We start from the raw sequence: 19,250 nt of genomic DNA on the forward strand, positions 1-19,250 counted from the left end.
TTCGGTGTTCCAAACCTTGCAAAAAGACGTTTTAAAAAGTTGACTACAACTCGTGCATCGTTAGTTGGGAGAGCTTGTGCTTCCGCCCATTTAGATACATAATCAATGGCTACGAGTATATATAGATTATTATGAGATTTTGGAAATGGACCCATAAAGTCAATACCCCAAATGTCAAATACTTCACATACTTGGATGACATTTTGTGGCATTTCATCACGTTGACTTATTTTTCCGGCCCTTTGACATGCATCACAGGATTTGCAAAGAAGGTGTGCGTCTTTGTAAATTGTAGGCCAATAGAATCCAGCTTCATAAACTTTTCTTGCTGTTAGTTGAGGCCCATAATGCCCTCCTGTTGGTCCTGTGTGACAATGGTTTAAAATTTTACTAGCTTCATCTCCAAATACACATCGGCGTATTATTCCATCGGGACAACTTTTAAACAGATGTGGATCTTCCCAGAAATAGTGTTTTATATCACTGAAGAATTTCTTTCGTCTTTGGTACGATAATCCTTTTTCAAGGAATCCACAAACTAAGTAGTTTGCATAGTCTGCAAACCATGGGATTTCTTTATAATCTATCTTCAATAGATATTCATCAGGAAAGTTGTCTTGTATGGCCGATTCATTCAGAACTTCTAATTCGGGATTTTCAAGACGAGAAAGATGATCAGCGGCGAGATTTTCTGCTCCTTTTTTATCTCGGATTTCAATATCAAACTCTTGTAAGAGTAAGATCCAACGGATTAATCTTGGTTTAGCATCTTGTTTTGAAAATAGGTATCTAAGAGCAGAATGGTCGGTATAGACCACCGTTTTTGCTAGAACTAGATATGATCGAAATTTGTCAAAAGCAAAGACAATAGCAAGGAGTTCTTTTTCAGTAGTTGTATAGTTTGTTTGTGCTCCTTGTAATGTCTTACTAGCATAATATATAGGTTGAAATCGTTTTTCAATCCTTTGTCCTAAAACGGCTCCCATTGCAAAATCACTTGCATCGCACATTAGTTCAAATGGTAGATTCCAATTTGGTGTTATCATGATCGGTGCATTAGTGAGTTTTTCTTTAAGAATATTAAAAGATTTGATACATTCATCTGAAAAGATGAATGGCGCATCCTTTTCTAGGAGTTTATTCATAGGAGTGGCAATTTTAGAAAAATCTTTTATAAAACGTCGGTAAAAACCGGCATGCCCTAGAAAACTCCTAACTCCTCTAACATTGGTGGGATGTGGAAGTTTAGCAATTACATCTACTTTAGCTCTATCCACTTCAATTCCTTCTTTTGAAATTTTATGTCCAAGAACGATGCCTTCTTTAACCATAAAATGGCATTTCTCCCAATTAAGTACTAGATTTGATTTTTCGCATCTAATTAGCATTCGTTCCAGATTAACTAGACATGATTTAAATGTATCACCGAAGACTGAAAAGTCATCCATGAATACTTCCATGCATTCTTCTATCATGTCGTGAAAAATCGCCATCATACACCTTTGAAAGGTTGCAGGGGCGTTGCAAAGTCCAAATGGCATGCGTTTGTAAGCAAAAGTACCATAAGGGCACGTGAATGTGGTTTTCTCTTGATCTTCGGGTGCTATTGGAATTTGAAAATATCCGGAAAATCCATCTAGAAAACAATAGTAACTATTTCCGGCTAATCTTTCCAACATTTGATCTATGAAAGGTAAGGGAAAGTGATCTTTTCTGGTGGCGTCATTTAATTTTCTATAATCAATACATACACGCCATCCTGTTACAGTCCTAGTAGGAATAAGCTCATTTTTCTCATTTGTGATAACAGTCATGCCACCCTTCTTAGGCACGCATTGAACTGGGCTTACCCATGGACTATCAGAAATTGGATATATCAAACCTGCATCTAGCAGTTTAATAATCTCTTTCTTAACTACATCTTGCATATTAGGATTTAGTCTTCGTTGGCGTTGCACATACGTTTTATGACCTTCTTCCATAAGGATTTTATGTGTGCAATACGAAGGACTTATTCCTTTAATATCATGAATCTTCCATGCAATGGCTGGTTTATGAGCTTTCAACACAGAAATGAGCTGTGATTTCTCATTTTCAGTAAGAGAAGACGATATTATTACAGGTAATTCAGATTCACCATGTAAATAAGCGTATTCCAAATGGTTTGGAAGTGGCTTTAACTCTAATTTCGGAGGTTCTTCTATCGATGATTTATATCGATATCTGTCTTCTTCTTTTAGCATTTGAATTTCTTCTGTTGTTGGTTCATATCCATTAGCTATAAGTGTAGCTAACATTTCAGCTTCATCAATTGGTTCATTACTTTCTCCTAAGGAACATTCTCCTGTTCCTTGTAATTCTGGAAATTCTTCTAATAATTCTGCATGTGCATCTATAGTTTTAATATAATAACATGTATCATCTGCAGATTGTGGTTGTTGCATTGCTCTATCAACTGAAAAGGTAACACTCTCATCCTCTATACTTAGGGTCAGTTTCTTACCGAACACGTCTATCATTGCTTTAGCCGTGTTTAAGAATGGTCTTCCTAATATGAGAGGAACTTGAGAATCTTCTTCCATGTCCAAAACAACAAAATCTACTGGAAATACTAAAGTACCAACTTTAACTAGCATGTTCTCCATTATCCCTCTAGGATATTTTATTGATCTATCGGCTAGTTGTATGCTTATTCTTGTTGGTTTCAATTCTCCAAGGTCTAGTTTAGCGTATAGTGAATACGGCATTAGATTTATACTAGCACCTAAATCAGCCAATGCTTCTATTGAACTAAGACTACCCAGAAAACATGGAATTGTGAAACTTCCTGGATCAGATAGTTTTTCTGGTATCTTATTCAACAGCACTGCTGAACAATTAGCATTCATAGTAACAGCCGAGAGTTCTTCCATTTTCTTTCTATTCGTGATTAGATCTTTCAAGAATTTAGCATACCTTGGCATTCCTGAAATCACATCAATGAAAGGAAGATTTACATTTATTTGTTTAAACATATCCAAGAATTTGGATTGCTCGGCCTCAAGTTTTTCCTTCTTCATTTTACTCGGGTAAGGAAGTGGTGGTTGATATGGTTTAACATAAGGTTTATCCTTAACTGTGTTATCTTCATTAACCTTTTCAACTACCGGTTCTTTTTCCTTATCTTGATCAGGTTGTGGTTCTTGTGGAGTAGGAATAGTTTCATCAGAAGTTACAGGTATTTCAGGTGGTTTAAGTGTTGTACCACTTCTTGTGGTAATAGCTTTAGCTGTTTCATTCCGGGGGTTAGCATTTGTATCACTAGGTAGACTTCCCGGTTTTCTTTCACCTATTAACCTTGCTAGGTTACTTACTTCTTGTTCCAGATTTTGAATAGAAGCTTGTTGATTTCTAAATGCTTGAGCATTTTGTTCATTGGTTTGTTTTTGAGATGTGAAAAACTGCGTTTGAGTTTCAACTAGCTTCGTCATCATATCTTCTAAATTTGGCTTTTTATCATCGGTTTGTTGTGGTGGTTTGTTTTGAAAATTCGGTCTTTGCTGATTGTAAGTATTATTGGATACTTGTTGATTGCTAGGACCTTGTTGGTTGTTGTATGGAATATTTCGGTTATAATTCTGGTTTTGATTGTAAATCGGTCTTGGCGGTTGATAATTATTCTGATAATTATTTCCAGGCCTTTGGTTTATGTATGAAATATTCTCTCTTTGTTCCATTGTTAATTCAATACTGAGACAATCTTTTGTCAAATGTGGTCCTCCACACTGCTCACAACTAATTCGTATTGAGTGAATATCCTTAGTCATCTTTTCCATTCGTCTCTCCACAGCATCTATCTTTGCGGAAATGGAATCTAAGTCATGGCTAGAATCGGCTCTAGCTGCTTTAGATGATCTAATGATATCTTTTTCTTGGTGCCACTCATGTGAGTGGGAAGCAGTGTTATCAATAATTTTGTAAGCATCAGTTTCGGTTTTCTTCATAATAGAACCACCAGCTGCTATATCTATGTCTTTTCTTGTAGTGATGTCGCATCCTTGGTAAAATATTTGTACTATTTGACAGGTGTCTAAACCATGTTGCGGACATCCTCTTAATAACTTTCCATATCTTGTCCACGCCTCATATAGAGTTTCATTTGGCTTTTGTGTGAACGTAACAATTTCTGCTTGAAGTCTTACGGCTTTAGATGCAGGAAAGAATTGTTTAAGAAATTTATCAATTAAAACGTCCCATGTATCGATCGCCCCTTCAGGTAACGATTCCAACCAATCTTTGGCTTCTCCCTTTAAAGTCCAGGGAAATAACATGAGATATATCTGTTCATCCTCCACTTCTCGGATTTTAAATAGTGTGCAGATCCTATTAAAGGTACGTAGATGTTCATTTGGATCTTCCTTCGGCGCACCACTAAATTGGCATTGATTAGTCACCATGTGTAAAATTTGTCCTTTGATTTCATAATCTGGCGCATTAATGTCTGGATGAGTAATTGCGTGACCTTGGCCAGTGCGTTTAGCTCTCATTCGGTCTTCCATACTTAAAGGTTCCAGATTCTCCATAATTGAATTTGTTGACTCAGTATCACTAGATGGTTCTGATTTAATAGTTCGTTCCTCAACAATCTCTGTTTGAATGATTGGTGGTTCCGGAGGAAAGTTTAATGGTTCAGGATCTATGAACCGTTCCTGAATATTTTCTGGATTCTCAATTGTGAGGTTTGTTTCAAAAAATGGATTATCGGAAATTTGAACTGAAGTACTTGGTCGACTGGATGACGATTCTAAAGAAAAATCAACGGCGGTTATATTTGTTAAACGATGTCTTGATCGAGTTACAGGTGGTGAACGTACAAAAGGTGATGAACGTCTTGCTCGGTGCATTCACTGAATATCCTATTAGTTTTTTAAAAGGAAAGAAAAATTATAATAAGTTATCCAATCAATAGACTTTTCTGATTTTGCCCACGTTTCGAATAGCCAAAAGATGCAGCAGAGGGGCAGGATTCGTTTGGTCTCAATATAATTGAGGACTGTTTGGCTCCAATAACCCGGTCCACGTACAAATCCAACTATTACTACGAACCAGAAAATTTTGATGTCTATCAATTTAACCACTCAAAATAAATTTTCGTAATTTTTAGAAATTTAGATAAGAAGTAGAAAAAATTCTAAGTCCTAAAACTAGAATAGCGAGAAATAAGAGAGAAAAAGATTGCGCGTCGAAAAATGTCGAAAAAGAAAAAAATGGTTGAAAAATAAAAGGTGACGGAAAAATAAAAGAAACTTATAAAAACTTAAAAATACTTAACTAATTTAACCTTATTACTACAACTAACTTAAAATTATAATCGCAAATTGAAATTACTAATTGGAATGATAATTGATACATAGTAAAAGGTCTAAAAATATTAAAGCTTACAGGAAAAACTAAATCCCAAATGGAAATATCTTAAAAAGAAACTAAAACTTAAAAAGGCGTCGAAAAATTCTAAAGCACCTAAATCTTAGTCTAAAGAAAAAGCACTTAAGGAATTCTACGGCAAAGCCTAAAAATCTAGGAGTAAAAATAACTATAGCAAAAACTAAGTTTAAAATTAATTATGAGCTAAAAAATACAAAAGTTACGCTACAACGATTAAAAAGGTACAAAATATAAAAATATACAAAAAGTTGTAAAAAGTACAATTTTTATAAAAATATTATTTTTATATTATTTATTTAATAAAACTACTAATTTTTCAATTTTAATAAAACTAATTAAACAAAATACATAAATATAAAGTAAAAAGTAAAAATAAAACTAAAATTAATAATAATAATAATAATTAAGTAATTAATAATAATAATAATAAATTAAAACCCGTGATTAGGGTTTTGTCCGTGTGTCAGAGGGCCTCCGCGAGTTGCGGTGAATAAAGAGTAAAACCCCGCGAGTCGCGGGGATCCAGAAATCAGTTGACAGGTACTAATTTTTACGCGTTTTCTTTTTATTTTTTTTTATTATTTTCTTTTTTTCTGTTTTTAATTTAAATAAACGATTTTTAATAAAATTTATATTTTTATAAATTAAAATAAAGATAAAGAAACTTATAAAACTTAAATATTTAACAAAATCCTAAAAATACTTATATTTTTGTTTTTCTTTTTATATTTTTGAATAATTAAAACGTAATTTTTACAAAAACGACTTTTAATAAAAGTAAATAAAAATCTTTTTTTTTTTTTTTTTTTATATATTAGCGTTGCGCTTCCGGCTTTTAAGATGAGTTCCCCGGCAGCGGCGCCAAAATTACTTGATGTCGAACGAGGTGTATATAAAATAGCTTATATTTTACTAGAAAATACTATTAAATACGATACAATTTTACACAAGATATTTATTTATTTATAGAATGGATATACTTAAACCTTGCTACAACACTTATAGGCAGTGTACCTAATCGTACAGTAGTGTAGTTTTTAGTAAGTCCGGTTCGTTCCACAGGGAAATCTTTAAACAAAGCTCAACGCTATATTAGTTTACTTTTATTAAAAATACAAATATATATATAAGTGATATTATTATTATAAAGGGGGGTTTTTACCGTTTAATGACCGGTTTGTCGATTTTAAAACTTTAGTCGCAGTTAAAACCTAATGTAAAATATAAAATAAATACAAGACTTAAATTAAAGCGTAAAGTAAATAACGATAATGAAATTGCGAATAAAAATGCGATAAAATAAAATTGCGATAATTAAAAAGTACGATAATTAAAAGTGCGATAAAATGAAATAACAATAAATAAAAGTGCGATAATTAGAAGTGCAATTAAATATAAAATAAAGGAAATTAAAGTATGATATAAAAGAATTATGCTTATTTAAACTTCCGTAATCATGATGTTTGACGTGTTGATTTTAGTTTTATGCCCTTGGGTTAATTGTCCTTTGTCCTGGATTATTCAATATGTCCGTCTGGTTTTTGTCCATAACAGTCCATCAGTCATAAATATAAATTGCAAGTGTCCTTGTCAAATTATTATTATACCCGAAGATAAATATTCCAACTAATTGGGGATTCGAATTGTAACAAGGTTTTAATACTTTGTTTAATGAATACACCAGGTTATCGACTGCGTGTAAACCAAGGTTTTACTACTTTGTTAACAATTACACCAATTACCCTTGAATGTAATTTCACCCCTGTTTTAATTATTCTAGTGGCTATTAATCCATTCCCGTGTCCGGTTAAATGAACGATTATTCGTACATATAAATACCCCGCCCATCGTGTCCGATCGAGTGTATATGGTAATTTATAGGGACGCCCAATTGTAAATCTTTATATTAACATTAACAAACTTTCATTTAGTTAAACAAATATAAAGCCCATTAATAGCCCATAGTCTAGTTTCCACAAGTGTCGTTCTTTTATCCAAACCCCAATTATGGTACAAAGCCCAATTACCCAATTTTAGTAATTAGCCCAACATCATGATTACTTCGTTTTAAACAAGCATAATAATAACTTAGCTACGAGACATTAATATAAAAAGGTTGAACATAACTTACAATGATTAAAAATAGCGTAGCGTTACACGGACAGAATTTCGACTTACACCCTTACAACATTCGCTAACATACCCTTATTATTAGAATTATAATTAAAATTAAAATATAAATTATAAATATAAATATATATTACTCGTATATATTGAGAGAGATGAAAAATATGATATATTTTTGATCAGAATTCGGGTTGATTTATAGCCAGGAGTGAATTTTGGGGCTCCGCGACTCGCGGCAAAAAGCCCTTCAAACTCCGCGAGTCGCGGAGAGGTATTTTCAATTTACTCCCTTGGAGTTTCTGGCTGCCGATAGTTTTTAATATATATATATATAATATATATATAATTAATATAATTAATTATATATTATATTATATTTATATACATAGTTAACTTGTAATTTTTAGTCCGTTGCGTCGAGCGTTAAGAGTTGACTCTGGTCCCGGTTCCGGTTTTTCGAACGTCCTTGCGTACAATTTAATATCTTGTACTTTGCGTTTTGAATCTTGTACTCTTGTGATTTCGAGACGTTTCTTATCAATAATTGGAACCTTTTTGATTGTCTTTTGTTCTTTTGAGCTTTTTGGTCGTTTGCGTCTTCAAATCGTCGAATCTGTCTTTTGTCTTCACCTTTTATTATTTAAACGAATATCACTTGTAAATAGAACAATTGCAACTAAAAGCTTGTCTTTCTTGAGGAATAATGCTATGAAATATATGTTCGTTTTTAGCATTATCAGCAAATCCCACATCGCCCACGAACATGAGTGATCATGGGATTATAAGGTAATACTCACGCTTAAATGACACAATGCGTTTTGGGATCACAGGCTGAGTAGATGTGCGAGTACGTTGTGGTTAAACGTGCTCGGGCAGGAGCACTACTAGGATGGGTGACCTCCTGGGAAAGTGCACTACTAGGATGGGTGACCTCCTGGGAAAGTGCTTCTCGTGTGTGGTCGCCAAGAAAAAGCCGTGCGCCTGCGGGCAAAGCGGACAATATTGTGGTCATGTTAAGCTGGGGTGTTACAACAACGGAGACATCATTAGCGCCTTTGGAGCCATTTGCTGAATTAGCTCCACCTGGACAATTAACCCTTACATGTCCAGTCTTCCCGCACCTCCAGCATACCAGATTCTTCTCGGAGTTTTTCTTTCGCCTATCCGAACACAACAGTACCGTACTTTTTGATGACGAGACCCCGTTACCTTCTAGTCTTTTCTCCTCGGATAGGAGCTTGCTAGTAACGTCTTCAAACTACATCAAAATAGGTTTCATGTGCTCATAGGACGATGACAAAGATAATATCAACTTCAAAGCATTATCTTCGTCTTCCACTTTAACTCCAATAGCCTCCAGTTCCGAAACAATACCATTCAGAATGCTCAGATGATCTGAAATCTTTGAACCCCATCCATACGCAAAGTATGGAACTGTTCTTTAAGACACAACCGATTTGAGATGCCCTTGCCCTGGTACAACTGCTCCAACTTATCTCAAAGTTCCTCAGCCGTTGATAACCCGTGCACATTTGCAAGCATGTTCTTTGCAAGACACAAACAAAGCGCACTTGACGCCCTCAAATCCATATCATCCCATTCTTCTTCATCGAACTTACAGCTAGAATCACTGCCGGAAACAAAGTTGGGTTTACCTTTCAAAGCCTTGTGTAACCCGGATTGAATCAACACATCCTTGATTTGAACCTGCCACAAGCTAAAATTGATCCTACCATCAAATTTCTCTACATCAAACCTCATTGGACTGAACTTCGACATCGTATCCATATCCTAAGAACAACACTTTCTCTGATTTTGCCCACATTTCGACTGGTCGACAGATGAAGTGGAGTGGCGCACAGGATCCGTTAAATTGGAAGATCCAACACCCGGTCTACTACAAATTCTTGACACCACTTACTCCGAATCAAAAAAAATATTGTCTAACCAAATTCCCTATACGATCAATAGAACTCGTTTCTGATGTGGACGATCCACTCCCGTGGCAACCACAGAGCATACTCCGACTCCTTTAACCGAGACCCCCCGCCAAACCTGGCTCTGATACCAGTTGTTGGGAAATTACGACCTCACTAATTCCCAACAAACGTCCAATGAAAAACAGTAAAGAATTAAAATTAATCCATAACACAAGAATTTAACGTGGAAACTCCAAAACAGGAGAAAACCACGAGCCTCCAAAGAGAGAAATACACTATATCACAAATTATTACAATGAGATAGACAACTCTCTTAAGCCAACTACACTCTTCAAAGTATTTAACTAATACAACTCTCGAACAATGGTAAGAAAGAAAGAAATAATCAAATACTTAAAGTGTATTGATTGGTGCAAGTTGGAATGAATCTCATGAGCTCCTTTTATAACCAAGTCACCCACCTCCAACTTCTTTCTCCCACCGATGTGGGACAACATCATTTTATATTCAAAGAGGTTACACCTCTTTTCTTCCATATACCAATGTAGGACAAGTAACCATATCATTTTCAATCAAAAATAAACCAGCATTTTAGTCACTAAACCTAACCTTCTGTTTTGCCTTTTTCTGTAGGTCATTCTTGTTTTCAGCATTAAACGAATCAATGTTGATGAAATTGTTGTTGTTGCAGTTAGCTTGGTGGGTCTACAAGGTGAATTCATATCATGATGGGTTGTGTTGATAGGTCTAAGGCAGAGACAATGTTCCCACTAGAAGACTTGCTGCTTGATAAATAGATAATGCTGCAGAAGCATCCGAGGTATGTATGCATTATGAAATTGTGGAGCTTTACTTTCATTCGTGTATTGTTTTAATTATTTCAAAATATGAAGATCGAATGCTTATGAAGTGTTTATTTTTCGAATTAGGTTATTTACAACAAAGATACTAAAGATATTGATCGAACTAGAGGTTTCGAGTTTGTGAAAATGATTACTATTGAAAAGCTTAGAAGGCTGTTGAACTGCTTCATCCTTATGTAGGTCTATAAATAATTGGTTTAGAAATCAACTCTTTTTTTAATGTTACATAGATTTTATTAGTGTAACAAGATTACTTATTTTGATACTAAAGGCGCTGTTTGATACAGTTTTTGTTACTCGAATAATTGATTAGTGAACTAAACTCAGAAAAATAGGAATTCAAAAGTGCTTAACAAAATGTGATTTTTCAAATTTGTCAAAAATGGTGCAACTTTGCATTATTTATTATTATTATTATTATTATTAATTATTATTATTATTATTATTATTATATATATATATATATATATATATATATATATATATATATATATATATATATATATATATATATATATAATTTTTTTTTTTTTTTGTAGATTCTGTTTTCAAGTACAAGAAGTTGATATATGAATTTGGCTTATGATGAAGGTCATTATGATCAGATACATGTAATATTGTTAAGATTCTTTATGAATAATAGTTACAGTTATGTTTTACATATAAGAAATTGTACACAAAAAGATGCAGGATTGCATAGCATTCGGCTCAAATGGTTAAAAAACAGTTTGTGACCAGAATCAGATGTACATGATTATGTACTCCAGCAATCCACCTCGCCAGCAATCCTTTTCTCCAGTTTTATATGTACTCCAGTTATACTTTTTAAACCATGTATGTATTCCATTAATCCTTCCGAACTATGTTTGTAACCATGCTTTTGTACAACTACTTATGTACCTCCAATAATCCTTAACGATGTGTAATGTTCATTGTTTGTCAAAAACCGCAGCAACGCGCGGACCCCTTATCTAGTTTTACATATATTAACGATAGCTTACGTTATCAAATTTCACTCAAGTTTTACCAAGTTAAAAAAAACATAGATAAAAGAAGTCTATCAAGTAAAGGCCCATTGTAGCTAAAAAATATTATTTGGGCCTAAGCTTTCACAGGCCATTTTTGCTAACCCAGATATGTCTGTAAATAAAGTGATCAAAATTTAGGGTTTATCATCCTACACGCTTATAAAATCCAAACCCCAAACTATCAAACAACCACTTCAGTCGTTCACAGCAGTGGTCTTAATACCGGCAAACGCCGGTAAGGTCTTTTCAACATCGTTAATTTACTATTTTAACTCTCTATTAGCATTAGCTGTTGCTTTTGATAGGCGTTACGTTCACCGGTACCCGGCGGACGTGTCAACGGAAGCATAAATCAATATTTCAAATACCATCGGATATCCTCCGATCTCTACTTAACAATCTACAATATGAATTGTAGTTTGTTCATTATGGTATTGAAACATCAATTTTGCCCTAATTTCATTTTTATTTCTAAATTTTAAATCCGTTGCTTCATAATGGTGAACTCTCTCAAATCATTGAGAGAAATTCAAGTTTCCGGAGCATATATTAAAATATTTTTTTATTACCAGTATTAAACAGCTCGGTGTGCTTTCAATCGCTTCGTCGTTACCTGTCTCCTGGCACATTTAATCACACTTTTATTTAAATTAGGGTTTTGGTATTTTTAATTAATGTATTGATTGAATTTGCATCGAAATACTGATTACCAGCACCTTTTGATTTGGTAAGTGTTGTGTATGAGACGATGCGATATTAATTAATCCTCCGGGTTTTGAATCTTCATTTCATGAAGTTTTAGTTCTAATTGTTGAGCTAAATTTATTTCAAATTCGGAGATAATTATAATTATTTTTATTAATTGTACTGAGTGATGTTAATTAAAGGTGAAGGATATGATGATTATTTCCCCAGATGATCGAATCTGAAATCACTGAGCGCTAATTTTTAGTTCTTCTCTTTATTGAGAGGAATTCAAGCCAGAAATCTGATCCTTTATTTTTTTTGTAGTGTTTTAGTATTTTTTTATCGATCAATTATTATCATGCATATGATATTGATATATTAATTACACCTCCGGTTTTTGAATATTCATTTTGTCAAGTTTTACTTAGAATTATTGAGCTAAATTAATTTTAGATTTTGAGATAATATAATGAATAAAAAATAAATTGTTTGATGTTACTTAAAGGTTATGGATATGATGATTATTTCCCCAGATGATCGAATCTGAAATAACTGAGCGCTATTTTTTATTTCTTTTCTTAATTGAGAAGAATCCAAGCCAGAAATCTGATCCTTTATTTTTTGAAATGCTTATATAGTTTTAAATGTAGTTTAATTATTTACCAACTAGTAGAGTGCCCCGATTTACTTCTTGTGTACAAAAAGATCCAAACTATTTTACCACGTCTTTTACATCAAAGACACACATGTCAACAATAATAAAATGTAAGTTGTAAGTTACAGCGTGTTTATGTGTTTTCCTCACTGCTATATGTGCTTTTATAATTTTATTCAAAATGTTATTCTATACTTGCAACATTTAGGCTTGCCTTCCTAAGATACAAAATGTGTCATATGTTCATCATCATATCCCAGTGTTTCATTGTTATTCATGTTTTTTACCCCAAAAAATAAAAATATGAGGCTGTAAAGTGGTGCCAGATGACAAAATACCTTCATAAATAATTGTAAATAGACAATTCAATCTAAAGGTTAGTGCCAAAGCAATCTGGCGATCAATGAAATGTGGTGACTAACACCCTAACAAATACAGTATAAATATGAGGCACAAACACGAAACCAAATGACAAACACCTTCAAAAAATATGAGAGGACAATTCAATTAAGAGGAAACAGTAACTCAACACGGCAGTAGGCAACTCTAGGAAATCGTATATCAGGATAATTTAACTAAATCTTGTAAGATGTGAAAACATTAGAGCTGAGGCACGTACATAACATTAACAACAGATAATGAATGAGTCGCCATGGCTGCAATTTTGTTGCCCAACTGAGTTATATCCCCCATTTGTTATCACTCTGGTGTAGTCCTCACGTGTTTATCATCATAGCTCATTTAGACGATACAATTAATTAATATTCTAATAATGAGAAAATGGATCATCATGGCTGCAGCCTGCAAGTCTTGTCACATTGTGCTAATAACGAGTATAATTTTATTCAATATAATCATATACAATAAGTTTTTGAGATGTGATATTTTATATACTTTGTGTATTTAAGTATTTTATAAACTTTTCAATCAACTTTTTGTATGTGATATTTTATAATACTTTAAACATGAAGTATTAAGTTATTTTTCGATATTTTGATTTGGTAACTTATTGAAAAATAGATACATAATGACTAATTGGGTATACCCGTTTACCCGTGGGGAAACCCGAAACCCGATAGTATGTAAGTAAATGGGGATCCGACGGGTTTCGGACCGGGTTTGGGGCGGGGTTTCTTAATCGGGTTCGGGATTACATAAACCCGACCCAAACCCGACCCGATGCCATCCCTAGTCATGTGTACCATAAGATCACCTCTTCTCTATTTTTTTTTTCAGCCAAAAAAAAAAAACCCCGAAACAAATAAATTTATATATAACGAAAGAAGGTTCATAAAAAATGAAATCTCCTTTAAACATACAAACCAAAAAACCCGAGCATAACTAAACAAAACTACAAAAAGCTCGCGACGCCAACTATGATATAAAATAGCTAAATGAAATTCAATCTAACCGATAAACGGAAGATTAAGATTCATATTTAACAAGACTACAAAGGATACCCGATGATAATCAAGACAAAACGCTCAAGCATCTTTAATAAACTCTCCAAACACCTCCAACTCCTCTACATGAGTCAATTTCTTTTTTCTTTCAATTCTAGGCTTTCTATCTTGTACCAAAACGGATGAAGGATTGCTAGACGTGAACACGTCTCCCTTTTGAACGCCTTCCATATTGTCCATAACATCAATAAAAGCCGCAAGAGGATCGGGATTTGAAGGAATTTTCCCACTAGATTTATCGAATTTGGAAGCAACGGACTTCTTCTCTATTGTGAAAGTCAAGTAATAAGCATTTGTTATGACAACCACGCATTCAAGATGCTTCCGATAATATTTTTGCAACAAACATATGTTTTCAATTTAAATCAAGGTCGTTCAGTATGAGCAACCATAAGTGCAACACATACATTAGATAACCATGGTTGCAACTCTTATGGTGCCACAACAAGATGTTGTTCGATTATTTCTCATTGCAAGACTCAACTTATGTAGTTGCAAAAATCGGGAAAATCGGTCGAGAACTCGGGGATAACTTGCTTTCAGGAGGCTGTCGATTTCTCGTTTCAAAAAATTGGCCAACTTTCAATTTTATCGGTCAATGACCGATAAATTGCGTTTCTAAATCAAATCTCGGTCAACATCTGATAAATTGAATATCTTGGTCAAATCTCGGTCAAGTGTACGGTCAACATTTGTTTGTAGTTATATATATATTATATTATGTATCATAAAAATTATCTAAAAAATCTAATATTCACACACACACACAAAAGAAAGTCAACGTTAGTCAACAACCGAGTCGTCCCGAGTTATCTGAGAATTCCCTAATATTTTCCCGCTGAGAACTCCTTAAGTTCTGAGTTCTTCAACTTTGATAAGCACCCATTATGTCAGCCTTGCATTAAGATGTCATGTTGCATCAAAAACATAGTCACGTAAAGAGACTACATATCATTTTAATAACATGGATATGCTAGGCGACTTAATGGAACAAATTTCTAAACATCTACCCATTAGTCTGTTATAGGCGACAACAGAGCACATACGATTGAAAATGCAGATAACAAATACTAACATTTTATAAATTTCATGAAAACAGTGACTTGCAATGATGAAAGCATCAATAGTAGTACACACAAAGAACGAAGAAAATCAGTCAACCAAGAAATGAAGCAAATGATGGTAGCACTCATCGAGTCATCGTTACGACAGAACAAACATGCAACATAAAGTGTTTGATTTTTAACGGCAACAATAACTCTAAATCGTGTATTCGATATGTTTAAATGAATTAATTATGAATACGAAACCCTAAACACAATCAAATAACAAATAGAAGGTCACCGTAGAAGGTTACCGTCGTGAACGAATAAAACCCTAATAAAATTCCGGCAGCAAAGACACACGGAAATAACGATTCTAACGGCCAAAATTATGCCCAACAACTATCCCGACGGTCAAAATCAAGCCCAGCAACCATCCCGACAGCCAAAATCAAGCATAAAATCCATCGATGTGATGTTAGGGTACGAAAACCACACCCCTCGCCAACACCGCTGGTAGAAATCAGGCGTCGGAGATGTTATGGCACAAAATTTTTTACCCATCGCCAAGCCCACATGTAGAAGTAAACCATCGGAGATGGTAGAGCACGAAAACCAGCAGGTAAAAGAAACAATCGGGTCGATGAAACATTGAAATGAGAATGATAAAAACCCTAACAAATATAAATAGACAGGATACAAAATGACGAATATACCCTCAAAAATATGTAAAAGGACAATTGAATCCAAAGGAAACAGTAACTCAGCAGGGGCGGTAGGCAACTCTAGGAAATAGTATATTAGGATGATTTTTTCGGGGGAGAATGTGGTCTAATACGGGATTATGCTTAATGACTATACGAATCTTAACCCATAACAATAAGTGTTTTGATGATGACATATGCACATAATTAGAAGTGATGGTAGACATCTTGACATAAAAGCACAAGTTCACTAATCCACACTTACTCTACGAAAAGACCAAAACCAAACAAAGCTTAGAATGAATGTTTAGTTACACGGTTTAGTCCACTGTCGACCGCAGGTCAGACCATGGAACCCTGCACCCTGGTTTATGAAACCAGGAGTGCACGGTCGACTCCACGGTCAACTGTGGGTCGAACGCAGAAGTTTCTGTCCGAACTTTTGATAAAATTTAGTTTGACCACTTCAGGGAATCTATAATTTATGAAACTTGTTTAAACATGCTTAGAATAGTTGACTCCTTCATTCCCAAAGGAGTTTTGGTCACTAGAACACTAATCTTGGTTAATCACACCTAATGACACCTTAATGACAATTAAGCCTTGAGTAAGGGATAACACATAAGTGTTATAGGAAAACATGTACATCTAAAATGCATTTTGACATACTTAGGATGGTCATCAAGTCCTAAGCAAGAGTTGTTCCTTCCTTGTACATGTGTTGGACATTAATGTATACTTATACATTAATCTTGCAAATGCCACTTTACAAGTAAAACTTACATATCTTTAGTCCAATGCTATGATATCACTATATGATGTGATCTCTTGCTAGTCATTATATGAATATTTCTTGACTACTTGCTATTAATACATGAGTATTATTTGACTATGTGCTAAACGCTAACTTGCTAAGTAGTTACTTAATATGTATATGTATGAACTTTGTCTTACTATGTGTTACAAGTTGGAAACTCATAAACTTGTATTTGGACTACTTCAATATATTCTACTTGGATAATGCTTGGTGAGATTACAAAATACAAGGTGACTTCGGGTTTTTGTCCGGTCTTAAAATATTTGGCTCATGTTATTCTTCACTGTCTGAGCTCAAGAAGAGAGGGTCATGACAAGCTAAACAGTGTGATGCAGTCTCTTATGGTAGCTCTTATTCTGAATCTCCCGTTCAACTTTTCGGGAATGATATTCGATTACATGGTGGAGAATATAAAGTACAAGTCCTATCCATATCTGCTCTATCCTTCATTCCTTCAACTTATCATCAATTCACAACATGATGGGCTGACTAGGGATCCAGAGGATCTTATAAAACTTCACCTCATGACTGAAGAGACGGTGAGACGTATTAAGTTCTACAAGGGAAAGGATACACCACCAAACCGACCTTTGTTTGGTCATTTGATTAAAGCTGATTCAGGTGACGAAGACGTTGCACCAGTTCTTATTGATTCTGAAGAGGAAGAAGCTAATTAAGGTGCTGGGTCACAGTCAGCACATAACGTTGATGATCTTGAGAAGTTGAGTTTGAATGATGATGTTGAGCTTGATGAGCAGGTGACATATTGTTATCGTTGAAAAGAAGGGAGGTTATTGAAACAAAACCTGTCAGAGATCGGATGAAGAGGATAAATTATACATTTAAGAAGAAGAGTGATGTGTCATCTTCTGCTGCTGCTCAGAATACTCAATCTTCCAACCAACACAGTATGTTCCACTAACACAACCACAACAAACACCACAAGTTCCACCACAACGCACCGACACGCTGGGAGTTCAACTCCTCTATCCGTTTCTCAGCCGAGTAATGCTGACTTGATGGATAAAGTGTTAAGCATGCAAAAATCGACATTGTCTCTAGTCAACAAGTGTGATAAGATCAAGTCATCAAATAAAGATAAGAATAAGGTGATTGATGAGTTGCAGTCTAAGGTTAACCTTTCGACTTCTGAACTTGAAAAATCCAAGAAGGAGACTGTGGATCTTAAGAATCTTACTGAGAAACAGGCTAAGAGAATCTGACGTCTGGATCGTCGTGAAAGGAGGTTCAAAGAGAAGTTGTGTGCTGATGAAGAAGACGGTACAATTAGATTGATATATGTGAAAGATGCTCTGATATCAGATGATAGCGAAGCGCCTTCTGATTCATCTTTTGATGGTCCTGAAAACGTAAGTCAAATTCACGAGGTACATTTCCCTAAACATGTTTCATTTGATATTCACAGGTTAACATATCTTTTGGACAATCAAGGTACAAAGATCTCTTCGCTGAACTACGATGTAGAAGAGCGATATATTGTACATACGATGAGCAAGGAGGAAATAGCTGAGATTTTTGGTATAAACGTGGAACATTTTTTTTTGATAACCGAGGAACCCCTATTACGAATGGGCACATTGGCCCTCCCGCAACGGATAAACCTCGGGAACTCCAAAGACGTGGAACTATTACTGGCAAGTGAAAGAACTCCAAATACGTCGGGAACTCGTGTACATAGACATTCCGAGTGAAATGTCCCGTTCATATCAATTATAAATGTTTCATATTAATTGGTTTCGTTGCAAGGTTTTGACCTCTATATGAGACGTTTTTCAAAGAATGCATTCGTTTTTAAAACAAATCATAACCTTTATTTTATCGATAAATGTTTAAAATATTACGAAGATTATCAAATAATGATAATTTAAAATATAGCATTTTCACTCGACCATTACATAATGATTTAATATAATATTACACAATAACTTAAGTCTTCGAATGCAGTTTTTAAACAATATTATACAAGCATGCTGACTCCAATTCTTGTCCTTAATTTAGCATGTAACAGCGGAAGCTCTTAATAATCACCTGAGAATAAACATGCTTAAAACGTCAACAAAATGTTGGTGAGTTATAGGTTTAATCTATATATATATATATATATATATATATATATATATATATATATATATATATATATATATATATATATATATATATATATATATATATATATATATATATATATATCAAATTGTAATAATAATAGACCACAAGATTTCATTTTATAAACATAATCCTCAAGCAGAATCCTCTCGTCTGCATTAAGGTAAAATCATTAATATGATGAACACCTGGTAACCGACATTAACAAGATGCATATAGAATATCCCCAAAACAGAATCCTCTCGTCTGTATAACGGAATCCTCTCGTCTGTATAAAAATCGAAGTACTAAAGCATCCGTACCTCGGATGGGGTTTGTTCGGCCCATAGATCTATCTTTAGGATTCGCGTCAATTAGGGGTACTGTTCCCTA

The 19,250-nt window shown here is 34.3% G+C and overlaps 3 non-coding genes across 3 annotated transcripts; all 3 read left to right on the forward strand.

Moving 5' to 3' along the window:
* Positions 1-11,868: 11,868 nt before the first annotated feature.
* LOC139873795 (small nucleolar RNA snoR137) lies at positions 11,869-12,013 on the forward strand. The gene has a single exon (XR_011767516.1). It is a non-coding gene; the product is annotated as a small nucleolar RNA snoR137 (small nucleolar RNA).
* A 259-nt stretch (positions 12,014-12,272) lies between these two features.
* Positions 12,273-12,379, forward strand: LOC139873772 (small nucleolar RNA Z103). Its single transcript, XR_011767494.1, has one exon. It is a non-coding gene; the product is annotated as a small nucleolar RNA Z103 (small nucleolar RNA).
* A 198-nt stretch (positions 12,380-12,577) lies between these two features.
* On the forward strand, positions 12,578-12,684 carry LOC139873773 (small nucleolar RNA Z103). Its single transcript, XR_011767495.1, has one exon. It is a non-coding gene; the product is annotated as a small nucleolar RNA Z103 (small nucleolar RNA).
* Positions 12,685-19,250: the final 6,566 nt, after the last annotated feature.

This window comes from Rutidosis leptorrhynchoides, chromosome 10 (genome assembly GCF_046630445.1).
Source record: "Rutidosis leptorrhynchoides isolate AG116_Rl617_1_P2 chromosome 10, CSIRO_AGI_Rlap_v1, whole genome shotgun sequence".
Classification (NCBI taxonomy): domain Eukaryota; kingdom Viridiplantae; phylum Streptophyta; class Magnoliopsida; order Asterales; family Asteraceae; genus Rutidosis; species Rutidosis leptorrhynchoides.